This window comes from Ictidomys tridecemlineatus, chromosome 5 (assembly GCF_052094955.1).
Source record: "Ictidomys tridecemlineatus isolate mIctTri1 chromosome 5, mIctTri1.hap1, whole genome shotgun sequence".
NCBI classification, from domain to species: domain Eukaryota; kingdom Metazoa; phylum Chordata; class Mammalia; order Rodentia; family Sciuridae; genus Ictidomys; species Ictidomys tridecemlineatus.
The window spans coordinates 7306414-7331785 of record NC_135481.1 but is presented as its reverse complement, the minus strand read 5'-3'; the positions used below and the strand labels follow the sequence as shown (position 1 = coordinate 7331785).

The 25372-nt window shown below is 35.4% G+C and overlaps 1 protein-coding gene and 1 pseudogene across 18 annotated transcripts in view; one reads left to right on the top strand and one right to left on the bottom strand.

Annotated features, from left to right (window-relative positions):
• Nrg4 (neuregulin 4) overlaps positions 1-25372 on the top strand; it is a 193779-nt gene that overhangs the window by 103415 nt on the left and 64992 nt on the right. The gene's annotated exons all lie outside the window — the stretch shown is intronic.
• LOC110598487 (non-histone chromosomal protein HMG-14 pseudogene) lies at positions 1505-2123 on the bottom strand (annotated as a pseudogene).

Below are 25372 nucleotides of genomic sequence, written 5' to 3'. Positions count from 1 at the left end.
TCTAGAATTCATCTATTCCTCCCATTCTCCACCTCCCTACTCCACTATGAGTCAGCCTCCTTACATCAGAAAAAACATTCGGCATTTGTTTTTTTGGGATTGGCTAACTTCACTTAGCATTATCTTCTCCAACGCCATCCATTTACCTGCAAATGCCATGATTTTATTCTATTTTATTGCTGAGTAAAATTCCATTGTGTATATATGTCACTTTTTTTATCCATTCATCCACTGAAGGGCGTCTAGGTTGGCTTCACAGTTTAGCTATTGTGAATTGTGCTGCTATAAACATTGATGTGGCTGTGTCCCTGTAGTATGCTGTTTTTTTAAGTCTTTTGGGTATAGACGGAGGAGAGGGATAGCTGGGTCAAATGGTGGTTCCATTCCCAGATTTCCAAGGAATCTCCATACTGCTTTCCATATTGGCTGCACCAATTTGCAGTCCTGCTAGCAAAGTATGAGTGTACCTTTTCCCCCTCATCCTCGCCAACACTTATTGTTGTTTGTCTTCATAATAGCTGCCATTCTGACTGAAGTGAGATGATATCTTAGTTTGATTTGCATTTCTTTAATTACAAGAGATAATGAATATTTTTCCATATATTTGTTGATTGATTGTATATCCTCTTCTAAGAAGTGTCTGTTTAGGTCCTTGGCCTATTTGTTGACTGGGTTATTTGTTTTGTTTATTTTTTGTTTGTTTGTTTGTTTTTTGGTGTTTAGCTTTTGAAGTTCTTTATATACCCTAAAGATTAGTGCTTTAGGGAGCATGGGAGGAATAGACAAACTCTAGATAGGGCAAAGGGGTGGGAGGGGAAAGGAGGGGGCAGGGGGTAGCAATGATGGTTGAATGTGATGGACATCATTATCCAAAGTACATGTATGAAGACATGAATTGGTGTGAATATACTTTATATACAAACAGAGATATGAAAAATATGTGTAATAAGAATTGTGATGCATTCCGCTGTCATGTATTTAAAAAATAAAAGTGTTCTATCTGATGTATGAGGGGTAAAAATTTGCTCCCAGGATGTAGGCTCTCTGTTCACCTCACAGATTGTTTCTTTTGCTGAGAAGAAACTTTTGTGTGTGTGTGTGTGTTTGAGATTTTATTGGCTGTATTGAGAAACAGTACACAGACATTTCACTTTGTACACAATTCTTAACACACGTACCGGAAATCTAAAAAACCTTATACTGTGATTCTTTTTCAGTTATTCCAGTGACTTTCCAGCTTTTAATTTGAAGTCAATTTTTTCTTAATAGAATATCAAGTACCAGTGACTTTGAGTGTTGTTGTTACTCAGGTTCCACTAATTCAAAACTTTGTCACACACAACATACTCAAATTTTTCATCTTTCACAGCACATTAAAAATATTAGGAAAACTAGATTTCCACAATCAAAGTTGTTACAGAGTACATACGATTCTGGCAGCAATGATCCAGTAGTGGTCTTATTTAGGAAACAATTCTTCTAAAAAACACAAAAATAGAAGTAATTTAAAATATTCAAGACATTAAATGCAATATTGTGACTCCAAACTGCCATTTAATATGCTTTGTATTGTAGGATATAAAACTAACACCCCCCCCCACCTATGGAATGTTAAGCTGACACCAAAGATAGTCCAAGCCTCCCATAATTCAATATCCCACTATTTTCTGGTTGTACCCAAAAATAAACAACCAGCAAATGATTTCACTTCTAAAAAAAAAATCATTTACACTTAAAAAATGGGATGAGGTGGGATTCCCTCCTTTTTAAAAATGTTTTTAGAGCTACTAAAAAAACTTGCATTTACAAAATAGTTGATAAAAATATTCCTCTGGACTGTACAGGAAGGGAGACGGGACCACTGAAAAGACATAGTGTATGATTAATCAGACTTGGCTTCTTTCTCTTCTGCTTCATCAGAGGCTGGACTCTCCTGCAGGTAAATCTTCTGCAGGTAAATCTTCTTTAGTTTCTTGGGTAGCCACTTCAGCCTGTTTTCCCTGTGCTCCCCTTTTCCCTTTTTGAACTTTTTTGTCTGATCATTTATCCTTGCCGGCCGCCTTCCTGGGCTTGGGCTCCTCCTTTACCTCGCCTTTAGCGGAGCTGACCTTCCTCTTGGGCATCCTGGAGGCGCACAGGGCATGTGCAAGTGCTGCGAGCTGAGGCGTGCCTAAGCCTTCCGAAGCTCTGAGAAGAAACTTTAATTTGATTTCACCCCATTTATTGATTCTTGATTTTAGTTCTTGCTCTATAGGAATCTTATTAAGGAAGTTGGGGCCTAATGCCATATGATGAAGATTAGGTTCTACATTTTCTTCTATTAGATGCAAAGTCTCTGGTTTAATTCTTAGGTCCTTGATCCACTTTGAGTTTTGTGCATGGTAAAATATAGGAGTTTAATTTCCTTTTTTTGCATATGGATTTCTCATTTTCCAGCACCATTTGTTGAAGATGCAATCTTTTCTCCAATGCATATTTTTGGCACCTTTGACTAATATAAGATAATTGTAATTTTATGGGTTAGTCTCTTTGTCTTCTATTCTGTACTATTAGTCTATTAGTCTGTTTTGGTGCCAATACCATGCTGTTTTTGTTACTATTGCTCTGTAGTATAGTTTAAGGTCTGGTATAGTGATGCCACCTGCTTCCCTCTTTCTGCTAAGGATTTCTTTAGCTATTCTAGGTGTCTTATTTTTCCAGATGAATTTCATAATTGCTTTTTCTATTTCTATGAGGAATGTCATCGGATTGTGATTGGACTTGCATTAAATCTGTATAGTGCTTTTGGTAGTATGTTCATTTTGATAATATTAATTCTGCCTATCCAAGAGCAAGGTAGATCTTTCCATCTTCTAAGGTCTTCTTTGATTTCTTTCTTTAGGGTTCTGTAGTTTTCATTGTATAGTTCTTTCACCTCTTTCATTAAGTTGATTCCCAAGTATCTTTTTTTTTTTTTTGGGGGGTTATTGAAAATGGGGTAGTTTTCTTATTTCCTTTTCAGAAGATTTGTCACTGATATACAGAAATGCCTTTGATTTTTGGGTGTTGATTTTATATCCTGCTACTTTGCTGAATTCATTTACTAGTTCTAGAAGCTTTCTGGTAGAGCTTTTTGGGTCTTCTAGGTATAGAATCATATTGTCCGTCAGCAAATAGTACTAATTTAAGTTCTTCTTTTTCTATACTTATTCCTTTAATTTCTTTCGTCTGTCTAATTACTCTGGCCAGTGTTTCAAGAACTATGTGGAATAGAAGTGGTGAAAGAGAGCATCCCTGTCTTGTTCCAGTTTTTAGAGGGAATGCCTTTAATTTTTCTCCATTTAAAATGATGTTGACCTAAGGCTTGGCGTAGATAGCCTTTACGATGTTGAGATATATTCCTGTTATCCCTAGTTTTTCTAGTGTTTTGAACATGAAGTGGTGCTGTATTTCGTCAAATGCTTTTTCTGCATCTATTGAGATGATCATATGATTCTTACCTTTGTGTCTATTGATGTGATGAATTACAATTATTGATTTCCGAATGTTGAACCAACCTTGCATCCCTGGGATGAATCCCACTTGATCATGGTGCACAATCTTTTTGATATGTTTTTGTATTCTATTTGCCAGAATTTTATTGAGAATTTTTTCATCTATTTTTCATTAGAGATATTGGTCTGAAGTTTTCTTTCTTTGATGTGGCTTTGCTTGGTTTTGGGATCAGGGTGATATTGGCCTCATAGAATGAGTTTGGAAGTGCTGCCTCTTTTTCTATTTTCTGAAATAAGTTGTAATAAGAGTATTGGCATTAGTTCTTCTTTAAAGGTCTTGTATAACTCGGCTGTGTATCCATCTGGTCCTGGGATTTTCTTGGTTGGTAAGCTTCTGATGGCGTCTTCTATTTCATCACTTGATATTGGTCTGTTTAAATTGTGTGTATCTTCCTGATTCAATCTGGGCAAATCATATGACTTAAGAAATTTGTTGATGCCTTCAACATCTTCTATTTTATTGGAGTATAAGATTTCAAAATAATTTCTAATTATCCTCTGTATTTCTGTAGTGTCTTTTTTCATCACATATGATGGTAATTTGAGTTTTCTCTCTCCTCTTCATTAGCATAATTAAGGGTCTGAAATTTTATTTATTTTTTCAAAGAACTAACTTTTAGTTTTGTCAATTTTTTCAATTGTTTCTTTTGTTTCAATTTCAATGATTTCAGCTCTAATTTAAATTATTTCTTGCCTTCTACTGCTTTTGCTGCTGATTTTTTCTTCTTTTTCTAGGGCTTTGAGATGTAGTATAAGATCATTTATTTGTTGACTTTTTCTTCTTTTAAGGAATGAACTCTGTGCAATGAATTTCCCTCTTAGTACTGCTTTCATAGTGTCCCAGAGATTTTGATATGTTCTCATTTACCTCTAGGAATTTTTTAATCTCCTCCTGATGTCTTCTGTAAGCCATTGTTCATTCAGTAGCATATTGTTTAGTCTCCAGGTAATGGAGAAATTTTTATTTTTTATTTTGTCGTTGATTTCCAATGTCATTCCATTATGATCTGATAAAATGAGTGGTAGTATCTCTATTTTTTTGTATTTGCTAAGAGTTGCTTTGTGGCATATTATACGGTCTGTTTTAGAGAAGGATCCATGTGCTGCTGAGAAGAAAGTGTATCCACTTGATGCAGGTTGAAATCTTCTACATATGTCAGTTAAGTCTGTTATTGATTGTATTATTGAGTTCTATAGTTTCTTTATTCAACTTTTGTTTGGAAGATCTATCCAGTGGTGAGAGAGGTGTGTTAAAGTCACCTCAGATTATTGTGTTGTGTTCAATTTGACTCTTGAACTTGAGAAGAATTTGTTTGATGAACATAGCTGCACCATTGTTTGGTGCATATATGACTGTTATGTCTTATTGGTGTATGGTTTCCTTGAGCAGTATGTAATATCAATCTTTAACCCTTTTGATTAACTTTGGCTTGAAAGTCTACTTTATTTGATATGAGGATGGAAACCCCTGCTTGCTTCCACAGTCCATGTGAGTGGTATGATTTTTCCTAACTTTTCACCTTCAATCTGTGTATATCTTTTCCTATCAGATGAGTCTCCAGTAGGCAGCAGATTCTTGGGTCTTTTTTTTTAATCCAGTCTGCTAGCCTATTTTTTTTTTTGATTGGTGAGTTGAAGCCATTAACATTCAGGGTTATTATTGAGACATGGTTTGGATTTCCAGCCATATTTGTTTATTTTTATTATTTAACTTGACTTGATTTTCTTCTTTGATTAGTTTTTTCTTTAGGGTACTACCTCCCTCTGCTGATTTTCATTGTTGTTTTTCGTTTCCTCTTCATGGAATATTTTGCCAAGGATGTTTTGTAGTGCAGGTTTTCTAGCTATAAATTCTTTTAACTTTTGTTATTGTGAATGGTTTTTATTTCATCTTCAAATCTAAAGCTTAATTATGCTGGATACAAGATTCTTGGTTGGCACTCATTTTCTTTCAGAGCTTGGTATATGTTGTTCCAGGAACGTCCAGCTTTCAGGGTATGGGTTGAAAAATCTGCTGTTATCCTAATTGGTTTTCCCCTATATGTAATCTGATTCCTTTCTCTCATGGCTTTTGAAATTCTCTCCTTATTCTGTTTGTTGGGCATTTTTATTATAATATGTCTTGGTGTTGGTGTGGAAGTGTTGTGATTTTGTACATTTGGCATCCTGTAGGCTTCTTGAATTTGGATTTCCAATTCATTCTTCATGTTTGGAAAATTTTCTCATTTATTTCGTTGAATAGATTGTTCACTCCTTTGGTTTGGACTTCTATGCCTTCCTCTATCCCAATAACTCTTAAATTTGGTCTTTTTATGCTGTCCCATATTTCTTGAATGTTCTGTTCATAGTTTCTTACTATTATTGCTGTGTGGTTTATGTTCTTTTCAAGATTATATATTTTTATCTTCATTGTCTGATGTCCTGTCTTCCAAATGGTCTACTCTGTTTGTGATGCTTTCATTTGAGCTTTTAATTTGGTTTATTGTTTCTTTCATTTCAAGGATTTCTGTTTGGTTTTTTTAGAACCTCTATGCCCTGTTGAGGTGATCTTTTGCTTCTTGAATTTTTTTATGTAGCTCCTTGTTGAAGTGATCTTCACTGCTTGTATTTGCTCTCTTATATCTTCCTTGAGTTCACAGAACATTTTAACCATGTATATCCTGAATTATTTCTCTGTCATTTTTTCTGCTGTAGCTGCCAATGATTCTAATGATGTGGTGTCTTGATTTGTTTGTAGTACTTTCTTCCCTTGTTTTTTCATGTTGCTCCTGTGTCTTCCTTTCCAGCTCTGTGGGTCTGGGGTGTTATTGTTTTTATCCTATAGGTTTGTAGTGCTCTTGTAAGGTTCCAAGATCCCTCTTTTGTGGGGAAAGACAATGTTAACAGATCCCAGTATCCACAATATTTCACCTATGAACAATTTGTTGTTATTAAGACATTTACAGTTTAGTCTCAATGTACAGAAATGTTGGATTCAATTATTATATAAAATATAATCAGTAGTTTCATAAAAAGGTTTACGGTAGACATTGATCTGGGGGTGGGGGCGTAGGATGATATGCTGAGGGGGAATGATGTGAGGGTATGGGGTTAATATATCTTAGGAAATGTGAAAGAGAAATCTAATGAAGAGAGTTGGTAGCGAGAAAATAGACAGGAAGTAATTTAGGGTAGACAAGTACGTGGGAAGACAGCAGAGTATATGAAACAAACACATATATGTATTTAGAAAAATACAGGATGTTAAAATTTGGAGGGGGGAAGAAAAATCAAAGAAGAAAAAAGAGAAAAGGGGCATATACAACACCTCTATATTATATTATTCAGATGACTCAGTCCTCAAAATTCTATTTCATGCAAAGTTCTTGGTTTCACATATGTTGGGGATATGAGGGCTGGAGTATAGAGGGGTAGAAGAGAAAGAGAGAAAAAAATACTTGAACAAAGAAACCAGGATTGTTGCTAGTTTTAGAGATCAGTATCTTTTCTGTTTCTCTTCTCGTCCAATAGGTAGAGTTTCTATTTTAAGCTGGTGTCTCTGCCCTCAAGATGGTGTAGGTAACCAGGGTGGGAAGACTGGTCCTGTTGTAGGGTGTCTGGAAGTAAGGAGTGCCACCCGCCAGTCCCTGCAAGGAGACTGCACCTCAAGGGTCTCTTTTTGGGACTGCTTGTCTGACTTGAGTGCCCGGTATTGTCTCTCTCTCTTGCCTGGATATTTTCCAGCTCCTGGTGTCTCTGTTAGGCTCCAAACTTTAGTCCCATCCCCTTTCACTTAGCAGTTCCCCCTGCAGGACCTCTCACACCAAGGCTCATACCAGGTGGGTGGCACCCTCGTCGTACTGCACACCTGCCCAACTGGGAGCTGTTTTAGTGTTGAGTGGTCCCTGTGCCTAGTTATCGCCGCTGGGGATGGTGGGTGAGTTGGATACCTGGTACCTGGCCAGATGGGGATCTGATCTGAGGGCTGCCCCCACCAGATATAGTGAGAAAGGATATCCAAGATGGAGGCAGACTGCTTCCAGTGCCAGGGTATCTTGTGAGGTGGGGGGAGCCATGTGGTGGTGTTGTGCTGTGGGTAGGTAGTAACCAGGGGACCTGTGTGGGATCGGAGCGCAGTCTGGAGTTCTGCAGAGGTGTTGATAGGTGATTCTGCTAAGGTGCTTGAGAGCTGTGCATGGGCTAGAACTGCAGGCTTTAGGTTTTGGGAGCCAGGTGTCCGGAGTCCTGCTCGAAAGCTGAGGCTCTGTTCCCTGCATGGGAGTCACAACGCTGGTGATTTCTGTGGAAATCAGCTGTATAGGAGTCCTCTTACACTCTCTGAGATGCAATATTCCGACTAGGTAAGATCTGGGTCACTGAGCATAATATAAAGGCAGATAGTAGGTTAATGATCTACATGACTTAACATTTCAAGATAGGAAATAAATTTATATCCCAACATCAGAATGTATGAAGTGCCACTGAGGTTTTAGAGAGGGTTGTTATCTGGTCAGAGAAAGCCAGGTATGGGTGAGTTCAAGGCATGGGCAGGAATTCCAAGCAAGTTTAGAAATCTCGGTAATTTATAGTAAAACAGAAATTAACTTTTCATGACTTTGTGATGAGATGGCTCCCAATCTTAAAATGGAATTAGGCTGTGTTCATCAGTCTAACATTTAGTATTTTTTTTTTACTATTTTTTGGCATTGATGTAGAAGGACTACCCTCTTTAGGACAGAGTGTTGAATATATCAGTCAGATCTTCTTAATAATGTTTTTTGGTTCCATATTCTTGTATATTTTTCTATTTTGTTTATTATGGACTATGAGAAGTGAAGTTTTCTATTACTACTGTGTTTCTCTTTTCCTTTACCTATTCTAACTTCTACTTCATGGTTAGTTCTGCTATATTATTTGCTGTAAAAATATTAATAACTGTTACATCTTCATTGTGAGTCAGCTTTTTGCTTTATAAAATAATGCTTTGTCTACTTTAATACTTTTTATCTTGAATTTTATCTTTTCTAATATTAAGAGCATGATTTCTGATCTTCATTTTCCCACAATCTTTCATTTTCTATCTTTCTGATAGAAAGTCACTTCATTTTAAACGTGTGTCACAATAAAATTGAACTTTACTTTGTGGCCATCTTCTTCTTTGAAACCCCTTTAATACTTGTTGTTATGGTGTATGTTTGGTGTTAGGCAATGCTGTGGTATTTTTTTGTTTGTAACCTTTCTCAAAAGTTCTCCCCCATTTCTTTAGATAACCTCCATTGGTTCCAAGGAACAGTAATGGGAAAAAAACAAAAACATGTATCTTCTTTTCCCCTTCTCTCTTTCACCCTTCAGTTTTAGGTAAAATTTTTTTCCAAAGTGTTAAAAAAATAACTTTAATATGATTATCCTTCTACTATCTAATCTTTTGTTGCTAAATTATATTATGACTACCAGCCAATATACGCTTTAACTATGTCTTCACTCCACCCTCCATTTTATTTTCCCCTTCTCTTCACAGTTTTTTTATAAGTTGTATAGTTTCTATTTTGTTGATATGTAATCATCCTGTTTTATCAGTTCATTCTCTCAGTTTTTTTAGTCTAACCGTAGTTAAACATATTCTTTCTGCCTACCTTCCAATGCTCTTCAGTTGTGTAATGATGAGCTAAAGTTCATCTTCCAACTGCCATCCACAGTAAGCCTTTCAGGTCAACATTTCCTCCGTGTTTCAGCATACTCAAACATTTATGCTATTTTCTTTCTCTGATCTTCTATTCTTTGGTTGCATCACAGGCCATTGTAAATAAGAAACCTAGTTCCTGTGAGTCAAAATGAGTCCTTCACTTTCTCAAAGCATTTTTAATGGTGCACACTGACATCTACCACCGGGCTCCTTCGATAATCCCTACAGCTGTTACTTTGTGGCTTCTGCCCAATCTCAGATTCTTCTGATTTTACCATTCATATTTTAGTAATCTTTGGTTTACACCTTTTTAAAAAGTGTGAAGGAGGAAAAGAAGACGCTTTTCTTTAAGACCTTTTCTGAAGTTGGAAGTTACACCATCACCTTCTGATACCCTTTTGGTTAAACTTTGTTACATGACTATACCTCCCACAGAGGGACTGAGAAGTGCAGTTTTTATTCCACACAGCCCTATGCCTACCTAGGGATTCTAAAATTGGAAAAAGTGATAATATAATGGTCTAGACAGGACATCTAACATTCTTGGCCATATTCCCACTGTTTTATCAAACATACAGAGCATTATTGTCTAAAATACACATTTAAATGATGAAAAATAGCATGTATAGCATTGATAAGGATCAAAGAATAAATATGAACTTTCAATCCAGAATATGAAATATTTCTTCTAACAATGTGACTTGATTATTATCTATAAATTGTGACGTTCTATGTTACATGCAGATGATCCTGAGGGATTAATGCTTTAGTTATGAATAAGTATTACTTGATAGGTATCAATTTATTAGAACCAAATAAAACCTCTGAGGGATATAGGAAGCACAGAGTAATTTGGAACATGGAAGCTTCCCTAATTTTGCTGCATTAGGATGTCCTAAGTACCTTTGATCCATGTAGCAACAGAAAACTGTGAAAAGTGAGGTGAAAGGATGCCCAAGAAAAGAGAAGACCTTAAAACACTTTACCTTTTGCTTGGAAATACCCTAGATTATGCCTGACATTCATACTGAGTGTGCCTGTCCTTATACTTTCTGTTGGTTTGTTATATTTGATTATACCAAATAGCATCAGTTTAAAAAAATCCCCAAAGGAAAAAAATTATCCATTTTGAATTTTTTGTTCAGTGTTTTTCAATCCATTCCCACTATTTCTGCTTTTACTAGTCTCCTTTTTCCTTTTACTATCCCCTGGAGACTACTACAGTTTGGAAAAGCTAGCAGGTTTTTGTGTGCTTTGTAAAAGTTGCTTGAGATGTATTCTTTTCAGTTTGTTTTTCTTCTGAAACTACTTGTTTTATTATCAAACATTTGGTTCTTGTCCAGTTCTAGACTGTAGACCCTTGTGAAGCAAAATTTTTTCTCATACATGTATTTTGAACATATTCTAAGATTATCAGATGAGAAATAATAAAAGAGTCAATAAAAGATAATGTTTTAGGTACTTTACATATGTACACAAATGTTTTTCAGGAAAAAATCATAAATGTCCTGGTTTTGCTGCACTTAATAAAATAATTCTAAGTCTTTCACATGATAGCTATAAGATTTATAAACTAAAACTAAGAAAAAAGCCCAAAACACTTGCAGTGTAATCTCAACTCAACTCTTTATTGTTTCTCTTATTTTGTTTTAAGAGGAATTCATTTAAATTATTGAGAATGGGCATATGAAGGAGACATGAAGATTAATAAGTTAATTATATTAATAATTAATAATAGATTAATTAAGTTAATTTGACATGCAAAAAATTAAATACTAAAACACCAATATATTCCATTTTATAACCTCTTACATAAGTTGTTCTAAACATGATACTCAGAAAATGGAATATATCAGAGTTGGGTGCACAGTGAATAATCATTATTGTTGACATTGGGACTTAGTATATTTTTGTGTTTTTTTGGTCAGCACTTTACTGATCTAAAATAGTCAGAATTGGAGGAAATGTAACATTTTAATAAAATGTAAACTTTTAAACCAAATTTTAATTTCAGCTATTTTGATCTTTATAGATAATATTTCAAAGTGACAACAAAATTGTGTTTCCCTTCTATACCCACATGTTCAAATAAGTGTCATTTAAAACAGCTCAACTGAAAAAAAGGGGGGTACAAAATCCACTCTATTGGGAGATAAGGAAAGAACAGTATGAAAGAGTTTTGCTGACATAAACACAGGCTAATGCTATTACTGCCTAACTATGGTTATGCTGAGCCGTTCTGCTATATTCAGGTGTCAGCATTTCTATTATGTACTTACATTGTACTCGTAAGAATTTACTGTAATTTATAGTCTGGAATAAAGTACACTATTGTTTCTGAAATTCCAGCTGAGTGCATTAACACAATAGGAAGAAAATATAGCACAAGTTAGCTGTCCAGTCAAATTAATTAGCTTTATACTCACTTTACAAAATTATATGCAACTATCAAAAACTTTTTGAAGAAATTTTAGAAAACTGATTATCCTGTCTTCATTGACTTATGTAGATAGTATTAGTTTATAATCAAATACTCTATACATATAAAATTTATTTTTTTTAATAAATAAATTCCAGAAGTTTACAATCAAACCTTTTGTGTGTGTCATATTCACACCATTGGGCTGAGGGTATGGCTCAGTGGCAGCAGTATCCCTTTCTCCACTTATATACATTTCCTTCTCAGACTTTTCCTACTTATCACCATTCATAAATAAGAAAGCAGCAAGCAATCAGTTGCTCCCAACTATGATATATTCCATTTTCTGAATATCATGTTTAAAACAACCTACGTAAGAGGTTATAAAATGGAATATATTGGCATTTTAGTATTTACTTTTTTGCATGTCAAATGCAGCTCATTTTCAAGAGCTTAGAGGATAATTTATTTGCTCATAAACATTATTGAGCACCTCCATATGTCAAATATTTTGAAATACATTATTTCATTGAATCATCCCAAGATCCTTATCAGGTAGGAATGAGATTCCAGATAAAAAGTAACTTATTTCAGGTTATTGGCCCTTTCTGCTACCACACAGCTGCTTGATTTTGTGTCCCCAAGGCTTAACTTGGAAACAGAATCTAATGACTGCCCAAGAAAAAGGTGGTTGTTATCAGGGACCAACTGTGAAGTAGCAGGAATTTTTTTTTTTGTTGCTTTTTAATTCATGATTATTTTCCTTATACTATGCATTCTTTCTGAAAATCTGCATTCACAGTGAGGAATCAATGTCAATGTAGCTTAGTGTCTTATTTTCCAGAGATATTGATATTTTAACTTTCTGTAGGAAGAGAGAAGAAGCAAAATCTTATGCCTCCAATTTGTCAAGACTTTTACTTATTTTTCATCAAAGCTGTCGTTAAATTTGTTGGACCTAGCCAGGTGTGGTGGTCACACTTGTAATTCTAGCTACTGAGGAGCCTGAGGCAGGAGGATTACAAGTTTGAAGGCAACCTCAGCAAGACTTTGTCTCAAAAATAAAAAGGGCTGGGGATGTAGCTTAGTTTGAGAGCCCTTACCAATGGTTCATTTCAAATTCTTTTGTAACTCTCTGTCAGTCTTTCTCATTATGAATATAAAAATCTCAAAGATTATTTTTTATCATAAGAAGTGCTGGTGCTGCCTTAGGTGGGAGCATGAAGAATGTTAAATATATAGGTCTTGAGTGCTTTTGCAAATTTCATTCATTCAATGTTGAATATCCATGAAGGTTACAAAATTAACTTCTGCTTTTATCTACTATCCCAAGGCCAAGAAGCCAAGCCTAAGAAACTCACCAGATTTCACCTGTAGTACCTAAATTTATGTGAGTTCCTTTTGTCTTGAAGGCCCCCAAATTTACTAAGGTTCCTAGACTGACAAAAAGTGACTTCCTTACCATCTGGAGCCTATAACTTAGGTATGAGGCCAGTCTTACTAGGTGGACTTTGTAGTTATTGGATCTGTAAGCACAAAATGATGGTGCAGACCTCAACAGATTCAGGGAAGCTGTTTATTGTTCTTTGTGGACTTGGGCACCTAGGGTACAATTAGGGTGGTTTCGTCATTGGAAATTGTGGATTTGCCGTTCATATAGTCAGGGGCTGGTTATGTAGATTAAAACTTTTAACTCAGGAGGGCAGCTATAAGAGATTGAAACTCATTATTACTTGGAGTGATAGGAGTTCAGATTGTGAGGGATGGATATTTCTTTTTCTGGAGTTTATTGTTTCCCAGAATTTCAATATTTGCCTCCTTTCTTCAGGGCTCATTGTTCAGTATATACTGTGTGTTCTTTTAGGAATAATTTGCAATGGAGGGAGGTTAAAGTCCAGAGCCTAACATTCAGTACTCCCCTCCTTCCTTTGGGGCCCATTGTTATCAGGGAAGGATTTACTGGAAGGTTAATATTTGGCTAGTTTCCTCTCCTTGCTCCCAAGCTTGCAGTACTTTGCATGGTCCTTTTCTTTGCAACTCTGGAACATTTTCTCTGCTTTTCTTTTGGGGTTGTTTTGTAGGATTATTATTTTCCATAACTCTCCAGGAGCCACAATTAATTCAGCATAGTTCTGTAAAAGTGGCTCACCTTACCTAATGGAGAATCATTCTCAAATATGACAGTTCACCTTAGGCTTTGATAGTCCTATGATTTTTCTAGTTTTATCTTAATACAAAGGAAAACAGATTCTTGATGAATATATGCAAATAACTACATTGCCATGAAAAGTGAAGAGTCAGAGCTTCAGAACTTGGGGGTCAACAGAAATCAGATCATTCAAAAATATTTTGTTTTAGTTTATAAAAACAGTGTATACTAAATTTTTGTGGGATATTGATAGCTTTAAATTAAAGAGAAAGGATTTTTAATATCAAAAGTTTAGAGCACTAAAATGTCAACAGAAATATGAACAATTTCCAATAACAAATGCTCCTCATTAGTTCATTAAGTCCTGTGCTGTTTTTATTTTGGGTTACTAGTCTGCTTTCCTAAACTGTCTGCTTCTGAATCATAAAGAATCCTTGAAATTTTGACTCAGCTTGTTGGTTTTGTTTAAAAGTAGTGTAAACCATAGCCAAAAGCCTGAGAAGCAATAATAATATCATATCAGAACCTGTACCCAAGACTATATTCTGTAAAGAAAAGATTGCAGTACTTTGCATAGTCCTTTTTCTTGCAGCTCTGGAACTGATCTTTTTGGTTGAAAATAGAAACTCTGGCCAGTATCCTAGAGCAGAGCCTCTGCCAAATGTCAGATTAAATTAAAAAAATATGTGGATGACAAATAATGCCTGTGGTTAATTTATATTTGCAACCCATAATATTATAATGGAGAGGGGTAATATTCTCTATTGGAATTCATTGTATACTGTTCCATGAGTTTTTAATCTGTATTTGCTCTGATATTGAAATCATGGGAGCTGGGCAAAGTGATACGGGTCTATTGTCCCAGCCAATGGAGAGGCCCAGGGTCAGAAGGAATCACTTGAACCCAGGAAGTAGGGATCAGCCTGGGCAACATAGTGAGAACTGTCTCAGAAAAGAAAAAACAAAATATACTGTGAAAGTAAGGACATGGAGAACTCTCCAGGAACTTCTCAGGATTGTTTATTGTTGTTGTTGTTACTATTGGGTTACTATTCTATCATCTTTTAATTTTTTAAGGTAAAAAAAAATTGGGCTGGGGCTATAGCTCAGTGGAAGAGCACTTGCCTAGCATGTGTGAGGCACTGGGTTCCATCCTTAGCACCGCATGAAAAACTGAACAAATAAAGGCATGCTGTAATTTGTAATTTTTTTCCAGCAATCTTCTTTAGGTATATAGTATCTGGAAAATGTAAGGTCAGGCAGTGGGGACCAAAAGGAGGCAGATTGAAAAGGCTGCTGAAGGAGGCTTTATTGAGATTTGCTAGGAGTGAGACCCTCCAGACCAACAGAGTGGGTCTGGGGAGAAGGGGGGCTCAACTGACTAGAAGTTTTATTGGGCTTAGGGCAGAAAGGGAGGGCTTGGGACAGGAAAGGAGGTTTTTAGAGTCCCTTGTCCTACTGGGGTTGGTCGGGGGAGCTTGCTGAGATCCAGGATTGGTCAGGAGACCGCACTAATTGACAGGTAGTTCTATCAGTGCCTGATTGGTGGTTCTTCAGCAGGTGCTAGTTGCTTGGTGCTTTGTTCCTCAGCCAACCTCAAATCGACCAAACAGAAAATTATATTTTATTTTCCCTATATTCAAGATACAATTGAGGGAAAGCCAAATCAAAAAATGACCAGAGATTTGGACACTTGGTTAAGATACTATCATAGGCGCCTGAGGAATAATACTTTTTTACTTCTTTACTCAGAGGGACAACAAACATTTAAAATAACATAAAAAGTAACATGTTTATAAGGAATCTTGGTTTCCTTCCTCTTCCTCCCCAATTTTCTTTACTTGCTTTTTTTCATAAATAATGAAAGAATTTAAAAGTCAATATTGAGTGCAGAAAAAAAATTCTGATAAGACACCAAATCACTGCTTTATGAGCAGATCACACAGAAGATAAGTCTTTGATATTGTACCTTAAAGCATTAACCAGTAAACCAAGAAAGCAAGTCCATTATAACTGAGAAAACATTACTAAAATTTTAACATATCACTTAGCTTCTTTTCAGATTCATAAGACAAAATGAAATATACATAACAAGTTCTGTTTTTTATTATGCCTTTTCATTTTCTGAAGCAAACTAACCCTTTAGTTATCCTTCTTCTTTCCTAGGGGTTCTACTAGGTCAAAATCATTTTCATAACAATTCTAAGATGTTATTTTTCATATGCTATGTACTTATTATTCTTATTTCAAATGAATCAGTAAATATTTTTTAACAATTGTTTCAATTTCCAGTTTGGCATAAATACTAATACTTCTAACTTACATAAACCAAAATATTCTGGAATCCTCAGTAAGTCCTAGGGTCCTTTGGTTTCAAGGCTAAAAAGCTTGAAAACTACTACTTTTGAAGAAAACTACCAGTTTTCCTTGAAAAACAAGAGTAGTGTACACTCAGGTGTATCTCTCTGTCATGATTTCTCTCTCATTACTATCAATTACAACTTTCAGCCAAGGAACTAATTTCTGTTTCTCACAGAGAAAACTAGGTGGGGCGGGATGGATAATTTAGAGCTGTTGAGCATACAAAAGCAACTTACTAGAAATGCATTCTAATTATACATGATAATGGAATTCATTGTTACATATTCATACATGTACACAATATAACAACACACTTTGGTCAATCAATTCATTCTCCAGTACTTCCCCTTTTTCTTTTTCCCTCCCCCCCAGGGTCCTTTTCCTTTACTGTACTGGTTTGTCTTCTATTTTCATGAGATTTCCCCTCCCCACTCACACACCCCTTTCTATTCCTTTTTCCTCTCTAGCTTCCATATATGAGAGAAAACATATAACCCTTGACTTGACCCCTGACATCTCACTTAACATAAACTTCTCAAGTTCCATTCATTTTCCTGCAGATCACACAAATTTCATTCTTCCTTATGGTGGAGTAAAACTCCAATGCGTGTGTGTGTGTGTGTGTGTGTGTGTGTGTGTGTATATATATATATATATATATATATTACATTTTCTTTATTCATTTATTCGCTGACAGACACCTTGGCTATTGTGACTGTCAACATGGGTATACTGTACACATGGGTATGCATGTAATGTTGTAGTATGCTGGTTTTAATTCTTTCAAATAAATACTGAAGAGTGGTATAGCTGGGTTATATGATGTTCCATTCCTAGTCTTTGGAGGACCCTCCATACTGATTTTCATAGTAGTTGTACTGACGTACAGTCACACTAACAATGTAAAAGTTCCTTTTCCCCACATTCTCCCTAGCATTTATTGTATTCTTGATGGCTGCCCATTCTAACTGGAATGAGATAAAAATCTCAGTGTAGTTTCAATTTGCATTTCCCTAATTGCTAGAGATGTTGAATATTTTTTTCAGATATTTGCTAGCCATTTGTATTTCTTCTTTTGAGAAATATCTGCTTAGTTCATTTTCCCATTTATTGTATGGTTTTTTTTTGTTTGTTTGTTTGTTTTTGTTTTTGTTTGGTGGTACGTTTTTTGAGTTCTCCATATACTCTGGGTATTAATTCTCTGTCAGAAAAGTAGCTAGGAAGATTCCCTCCCATTCTGTAGGCTCTCTCTTCATACTCTTAATAGCTTCCTTTCCTGTGCACAGCTTTTTAATTTGATGCCATCCCACTTATTAATTCTTGGTATTAATGGTGCTTGGGATTGAACCCAGGGCCTCCTGTATGCTAAGCACATGCTATACCACTGAGTCACACCCCCAGCCAAACATATATCCTTTATACAACCTTTTAAAGTGTCAAAAATGAATATCTTCATTAACGTGACACAAGCCATAACCTTTACATTGTAAACAAAGAAAGAAACATAAAATTAACTTGACTATTAATGTTTAAATATTGGTACTTAAAAGGTAGCTATCTAATGATATCCATTAATTAATTCAATTCAGTATCAGTCCAAAGATTTACCCTGGAAATTATCTACTATAAAATATAATTATGGCTTAAACAAAATATCAGAACTAATGATTTAGTTGAACACAGTTTTACATTTTTCTTAATTTTTAATAATATATGTAAAGTAATATTAATTTATTGATCAATAAACCTGTATAAGTTTAGGAAAAACAGACCTCAATAGAATAAAATGTATGTTTGTGTTATACTTTTTTCCCATGCATGTACATAATGGTGGGATTTATCATTACATATTCATATGTGCACATAATAGAACAATATAATTTGATCATTAGCACTCTCCAGTATTTCCCCGGGTCCCTTTCCTCACTTTACTTTTATCCCTTTGATTTTCATGAGACCCTGTCACCAACCTTCTTTTCCTTTTTCCTCTCTAGTTTCCACTTTGAGAGAAAACAAAAAGCTTGACTTTCCAAATTTAGCTTATTTTGCTGAACAGTGCCCTCGAGTTCCATCCATTCTCCTGCAACTCACATAATGCCATTCTTCTTTATGGCTGAATACAACTTCATTGTGTATATGTGTATATACACATATTTTCTTTATCCATTTATCCATTGACAGACACATAATTTGGTTCAATAGTTTAGCTATTATGAATTGTACTGCTATAAACATGGGTATGCATGTATTCCTATACTATGCTGACTTTTAATACTGAGGAGTGGTATAGCTGGGGCATATATTGGAGCCATTCCTAGCCTTTGGAGGAATCTCCATATTCATTTCCATAGTGGTTGTTCTAATTTATAGTCCCACCAACAGTATAAAAGTATTCCTTTCTCCCACATCCTTTTTAGTATTTATTGTTATTTATTTATTTTTTAAAGGTTTTTTTAATTGTAGATGGACACAATACCTTTATTTTATTTATTTTATTTTTATGTGGTGCTGAGGATCAAATCTAGTGCCTCACATGTGCTAGGCAAGTGTTCTACCACCGAGCTACAACCTCAGCCTGGTTATTTGTATTCTTGATAACTGCCTTTCTAAATGGAATAAGATAAAATCTCAGTGTAGTTTCAATTTGCATTTCCCTAATTGCTAAAGATGTTGAATAATTTTTTCATACATTTGTTGGCCATTTGTATTTATTCTTTTGAGAAGTGTCTGTTTAGTTCATTTGCCCATTTCTTACTTGATCTTTTTTTTTATTTTTTAGTTGTAGTTGGACACAACACATTTATTTCACTTGTTTATTTTTGTATGTGGTGCTGAGGATCGAACCCAGGGTCTTGCACGTGTAAGGCAAGCGCTCTACTGCTGAGCCACAACCCCAGCCCCTTTACTTGATCTTTTTTGATGTAGAGATTTTTTTAGTTCTTTATATATTCTGGATATTAATCCTCTGTCAGAGTGTAGCTAGCAAAGATATTCTCCTATTCTTAAGCTCTCTCTTCACATTCCTAATAACTTCCAGTGCTCTGCAGAAGCTTTTTAATTTGATGCTGTCTCATTTATGAGCTCTTGGCATTATTTCCTAAGTTTGGGGGTACTATTGAGAAAGTTGTTGCCTGTGCATGTATACTGGACTGTTGACCCTACATTTTCTTTTAGGAGTTGCATAGTTTCTGGTTTAATTCCCAGGCCTTAGACCTATTTTGAGTTAATTTTTCTGCAGGTAAGAGATAAATATCTAGTCCCATTCTCAATATATATATATATATATATATATATATATATATATATATATATATATATGGAAAACCAATTTTCCCAGAACTATTTGTTAAAAAGACTGTCTTTTCTCCATTGTATGTTTTGGGCACCTTTGACAAGGATCAGATAACTCTGTCTGTGTGAGTTTGTCTGTGTGTCTTCTATTCTGTACCATTGTTCTGTGTATCTGTTTTTATGCTAGTACCATGCTGTTTTTGTTACTATAGCTCTGTAGTATCATTTGAAATCGGGTATTGTGATGCCTCCAGCATTGCTTCTTTGGGTTAGAATTGCTTTGGCTATTCTGAGTCTTTCATTCTTCCAAATGAATTTTAGAACTATTTCTTTTAGTCCTATAAAGAATGTCATTGGTATTTCAATGGGGATTGTACTGAATCTGTCTATTGCTTTGGTAGTGTAACCATTTTAACAATATTATTTCTGCCTTTCCATGAACACAGGAGTCTTTCCATCTTCTTGTGTCTTCTTCAGTTTCTTTCATCAGTGGTCTAAAGTTTTTATTACAGAGGTTATTCACCCCCTTGGTTAGATTTATTCTTGGGATTTTTGTTTGTCATTTTGGTGTTGAGGCTACTCTGAATGGGTATGTTTTCCTGATTTCTTTCTTGGCAGATTAATCATTGGTGTATAGGAAAGCTATTTATTTTTGAATGTTAATTCTGAAACCTGCTATTGGCCAAATTTATTTATCAGCTACATAAATCTTCTAGTGAAGTTCTTTTGGGTCTCCTAGATATAGGATTATGTCATCACAAAGATAATTGACTTCAGCTTTTCCTATCTGTATCCCTTAAATTTTCTTCTTTTGCCTGATTGCTCAGGCTAGAGTTTCAAGAACAGTATTGAATAGGCACTCTTCGAATGACCATTCTGACAGTGGACATCCTTGTCTTGTTACAGATTTTAAAGAAAATGATTTCAGTTTTTTTCTCCACTCACCAAAGTGTTGACATTGGATTTGTCATATATAGTCATTATGATGTGGGATAAGTCCTTTCTCTCCCTAGTTTCTTCATTTTTTTATCATGAATGGGTGTTAAATTTTGTCAAAGACTTTCTCTGTATCTATTGAGATGACTGTGATTTTTGTCCTTAATTCTATTTATGTGGTAAATTGCATTTATTTATTTGTATGTGTTAAACTACTCTTGCAACCCTGGGATAAAACCAACCTGGTCATGATGTATAATCTTCTTAATATGTTGTTAAATATGGTTTGCTAATATTAAGGATTTTTGCATCTAAGTTCATCAGGGATAATGGTCTGTTGTTTTCATTCCTTGCTTTGTCCTTATCTGGTTTTAGCCCCAGGGAAATACTAGTTTTATAGAATGAATTTGGAAATATTCCATCTCTTTCTGTTTCACAGACTAATTTGCATTGGCATTAGTTTTTCCTTAACGGTTGTTTGGAACCTTTCTGATTTTCTTATACAGGCATTTATAGTTATAAACTTTCCTCTTAGAACTACCTTCATGGTCTCCCAGAGGGTCTCATATTTTGTATCACTATTCTTGCTGGAGGCTAAGAATTTTAAAATTTCATTCCTTGTTTCTTCAGTCACCCATTCATCATTCAAAAGTTTATTGTTCAATCTCCATGTGTTTAGTTTCTGTAGGTTCTTTTGGTGTTGATTTTTAACTTCATACCATTATGATAAGATATAAGGAATTTTTTGTATTTGCTAAGAGTTTCTTTGTGACCTAAAATATAATATATTTTGGTGAAAATTCCAGGAGCAACTGAGAAGGCAGTATATTTGGCTATTGTTGGATGAAATAATTTATAGGCATCTGTTAAGTCCATTTGATTTGTAATATTTTTAGGTCTAAAGAGTCTTCACTGAGTTTATGTCTTGATGACCTATTTATTAGTGAGAGAGGTATATTGAAATCACACAATTATGTTTTGTTCTGAGGTCTATCTGAGTCTTTAAGTGGTATCTATTTTATGTATTTAAGTACATAAGCTTTTAAGGCATAAATTTACTATCATTATTTTTTTGTGATTGCTGCTTTACTAGTATGAAGTGACTCTCTTTATCTCTTGATCAATTTTGGCTTGAGGTCTGCTTTGTCAGATGTGAGATAGCTACTTCTGCTTTTTGGGGGGGCTCCATTTGCTTGGTGTATCAATTTCCATTCTTTCACTTTCAGCCTATGGTTCTCTTTTCCTGAAAAGTGAGTCTCTTGCAAACAATATATAGTTGTATCCTGTTTTTAAATCCATTCTTCCAGCATATATCTTCTAATTGGAGAGTTGAGACCATTTACATTCAATGTGTTTATAGAAAGATGTTTATTAATTTCTACCATTTTGATTTAATTCTAATATTTAATTTGGTCCTATTTCTCATTTGTTTAGCTACTCTTCAAGTGAGATTTGTCCATTTGTGAGCTCAAGGCTTGTTTTTTTTTTTAAATTTCTTCAGTGTTTAGTATTATCCTAAGTATTTTCTGTAGGGCCAGCTTAGTAGTCATGAATTCTTTTAAGTTTCTGCTTGTCTTGGTAGGTTTCATTTCCTGTTCCATCATGAAGGATAACTTTGTTGGATATAGATAGCAATCTTATTTGACAGTCATTTTCTTTCAGGACTTAAAATCCCCTCCTGCATTTTAGAGTTTGTGCTAAGAAAATAGAAAAAAAAATGGCTTACTTCTAAATGTGACCTGATGTTTTCTCTTGAGGCTTATAAAATTCTATCCTTGTTCTGTATGTTAGACATTTTAGTGTGTCATGAAGAGGTTCTTTTTGATTTTGTCTATTTGAGTTCTGAATACATCCTGTATCTGGATGTCCATTTCATTCTCAAGGTTTGGAAATTTTTCTCTTATTATTTTCCTAAAGAGGTTACCCATTTATTAGCCCACATCTTACAACCCTCTTCAATTTCATAGTTTCTTAAATTTGGTCACTTAAGTGTCAAAGCTGTTATATATTCTGATCATTGTTACTTCTTTTCTTTAATATTTTCTGAATGTTTGGGACTTGCCACTTTGTCTTCCAGCTCTGAGATTCTCTCTTCAGCATAGTCTACTCTATTTTGGAGACATTCATCTGAACATTTTATTTGATTTTTTGTGTCTTTCATTTCCACATTCTTTTGTTCTTTTTCAGTATCTCTATCTCCTTATTGTTTTTTCTCATACATATCCTGTACTGACTTCTTTAATTTATTCAGTGGTTTTGGTGTGTTCTCTTGGAATCCATTGGTAATTTTTATATTAACTCCTTTGAATTCTTTATCTGGTATTTCATCTACTTCAATATTTTCGGAGTCAGTTGCTGATGAATTATGAACTTCAAGAGGTGTCATAATACCTTGTGTTTTCATACTTCTTAGGTTCCTATGTTGGGTTTTATGCATATGTTGGGATGGATTTCTCTTCCAATCTTAAGTGTGGGCCTTTTTAGGGCACAAAGTGTTCTAGAGTGGTTAGATTGAGATCCCCTTGTAGATACACGTGTTGTCTATCACCTTTGTGTTCATTCTGTTTTTGCTGTAGGAGTAGATGTCTATCAGTGGGACCTGAGCCCCCTCCCCTAATAGCTATTTCTCCTTGGGGCCTGGTTATCTCTTCTTTGTATTCAAATATCACTGAAATTTGAGTTTGGTCAATTTGTGTATGGACCAAGACATAGTATCTGTTGGCTGGGTTTAGTTGATCAGCAGAGTCTCTACCCTCTGTTGATCAGTAGTGTCCTCATAGATTCCAAGCATCTCATAGAAAAGGAAGAAACAAACAATAGCAATAACAGAAGCAAACAACGTATAGCATTAAAGTAAATACCTGTTGCCTACTATGACATCTTCAGCACTAATTACCCCCCAGACACTAATGGTGGAGTCATCCATTGTTGAAAGCAAAAACAATAAATAGCCGTGAACTAGATCTGGCGTTAAACAATATGTGTCAACAATGCCATCCATAGTATTAATCACTGCAGCAACATGAATGGTGGTATGGGTAGGAGTTATATAAACTAAATAGTTCTAAAAGATGGTAAAAATACAGTTCATTAAGAGAAAAGAAAATGTGATGTGAAGGTAAGTCTGAATGAAAGAAGTCTAGAATGTTCAAAATGTGAAAAGAGAGAAAGCAGAAGAGATGTAGCAAGTAATAGCTATAAAGGAGGAGAAAAATAATTTTAAAAAACAAAGTAATGAAAGAGAAAGAATGATAGAATTTTGGTTGTTAGAGGGAGAGGAAAAGAAAGAAAGAGAAACAAACAAAAACAAAACAAAAATTAACAAAAAATCCTAACCTGCAAAAGACAAGGAAAAATAGCAATCATTTAAAATGCCAAAATGAGAAAGAAACAACTATGTATGTGTGTGTGTGTGTGTGTGTGTGTGTGTGTGTATATATATATATATATATATCCAAATATGTACAGGTATATATGCACATATATATATTCATAAACCAATCAGCACAGCAAGAACACCAAAGGGGGGATGATTCTTAATGAAAAATGAAAGAATTGTCTCTACTAAGTTGGTCAAAACTGTCGATGAGGTTGGATGGTCACTACCTACATCTGATTGTCCTCCTTTCCATTTCTTCTTGGGAGAGAGAGAGAGCGCGCACGCACACACATATATGCATGAGAGAGAACAAATAAGTGAGGACTAGGGGTTTTTTTTTAAGTTGTAGTTGGACACAATATCTTTATTTATTTATTTTTATGTGGTGCTGAGGATCGAACCCAGGCATCGCACATGCCAGCTGAGTGCTCTACTGCTGAGCCTCAACCCCAGCCTTTGGGTTTTTTTTAACACCTTCCTCTTTTGTGTTGCTCACCAAGCTGCTAGCTGGAATGGTCTAAAGCTGAAACTGCTTAAAATAACTTACATCTTCCCTTCTGACCAGCAAAAGGTAGGATGGAATGGGAAGTACTGTAGACAGATCAGATCACTAGACTCCCAGGGTGGGGCGGCTACAGAGTTCTTCTAATGAGGAGTTCTAATGGCAAGGGCTTAGTTCTGACCAGGCCTTAAGGACATTTTTAGTTGGTATCTTCTCTGGAGAGATTTGCTAGCCTACCTCTAAGGCCAGACAGATACCAGTCTCTGCTGGGAATCTCAATTTCAGAAACCTCCTGATAATTCTACTTGTGGGCCAGGGAAGCCAACCCTTCAGAGGTCTTACACATTACAGTACCCATGAACACAGCTTTCCCAGGCTTAATCCCTGAGGTTAATCACATCTGCCTTTTCAGTTTCCTGACCCTCCTCAGCTAGTTGTGTGGGTCACCAGACTCAAAGGGAAAGCACACCCCTCCATATCTCTGAATTCAATTCCCCTGGGTACAATCTTCTTTGTGCCTGTTTCACTCATGTTCTACTACATACACCTTAGGCCACATGGTAGGAACTTGCCAGGGCAGTATGGCAATATTTGCTATAATTTCTCGGACTCCTGTAGAAGCAAGTTGTGTCATTACCTCCTCGAGATAGCTCCCCGCTTCAGCCCTCTGCTTGCCAGTTGAGAAATACACAGTTCTTTTCAAATAAGTTTGCTATACAGCCTCTTGATCAGCTAAACTCAGGCTGCTTTTCTGATCTTCAGTATTTTTCTGTGCCAAGTTTGTCTATTGTCTTTCTCTCTGTTTGTTTATCCCTTCCTCTGTGGTGACCCAGTACCACTGCTCCTACTGTAACCAGGTTGGCTCAAGTGTACTCTTTCTTGTTATTTTTTTCTTTTTAACGTTCTTGTTCTTTGTTCAATGCACCCACATGTCTGGTCTCTAAGAGACTCTGACTGCCTAATATTGAATTTCAGTGAAGACTCTTTCACCCACTTTGCTTGTCTCCCAAGCCATGGAACACCTGGAAATACAGCCTTCTCTAATCTGCCATTTTGAATCTGTAATACATAAATGTACTGTTGTTAACCCAGGAAAAAGATATAGCTGTTTTTATTAAACCAAAACTATTAAGTTAGTCT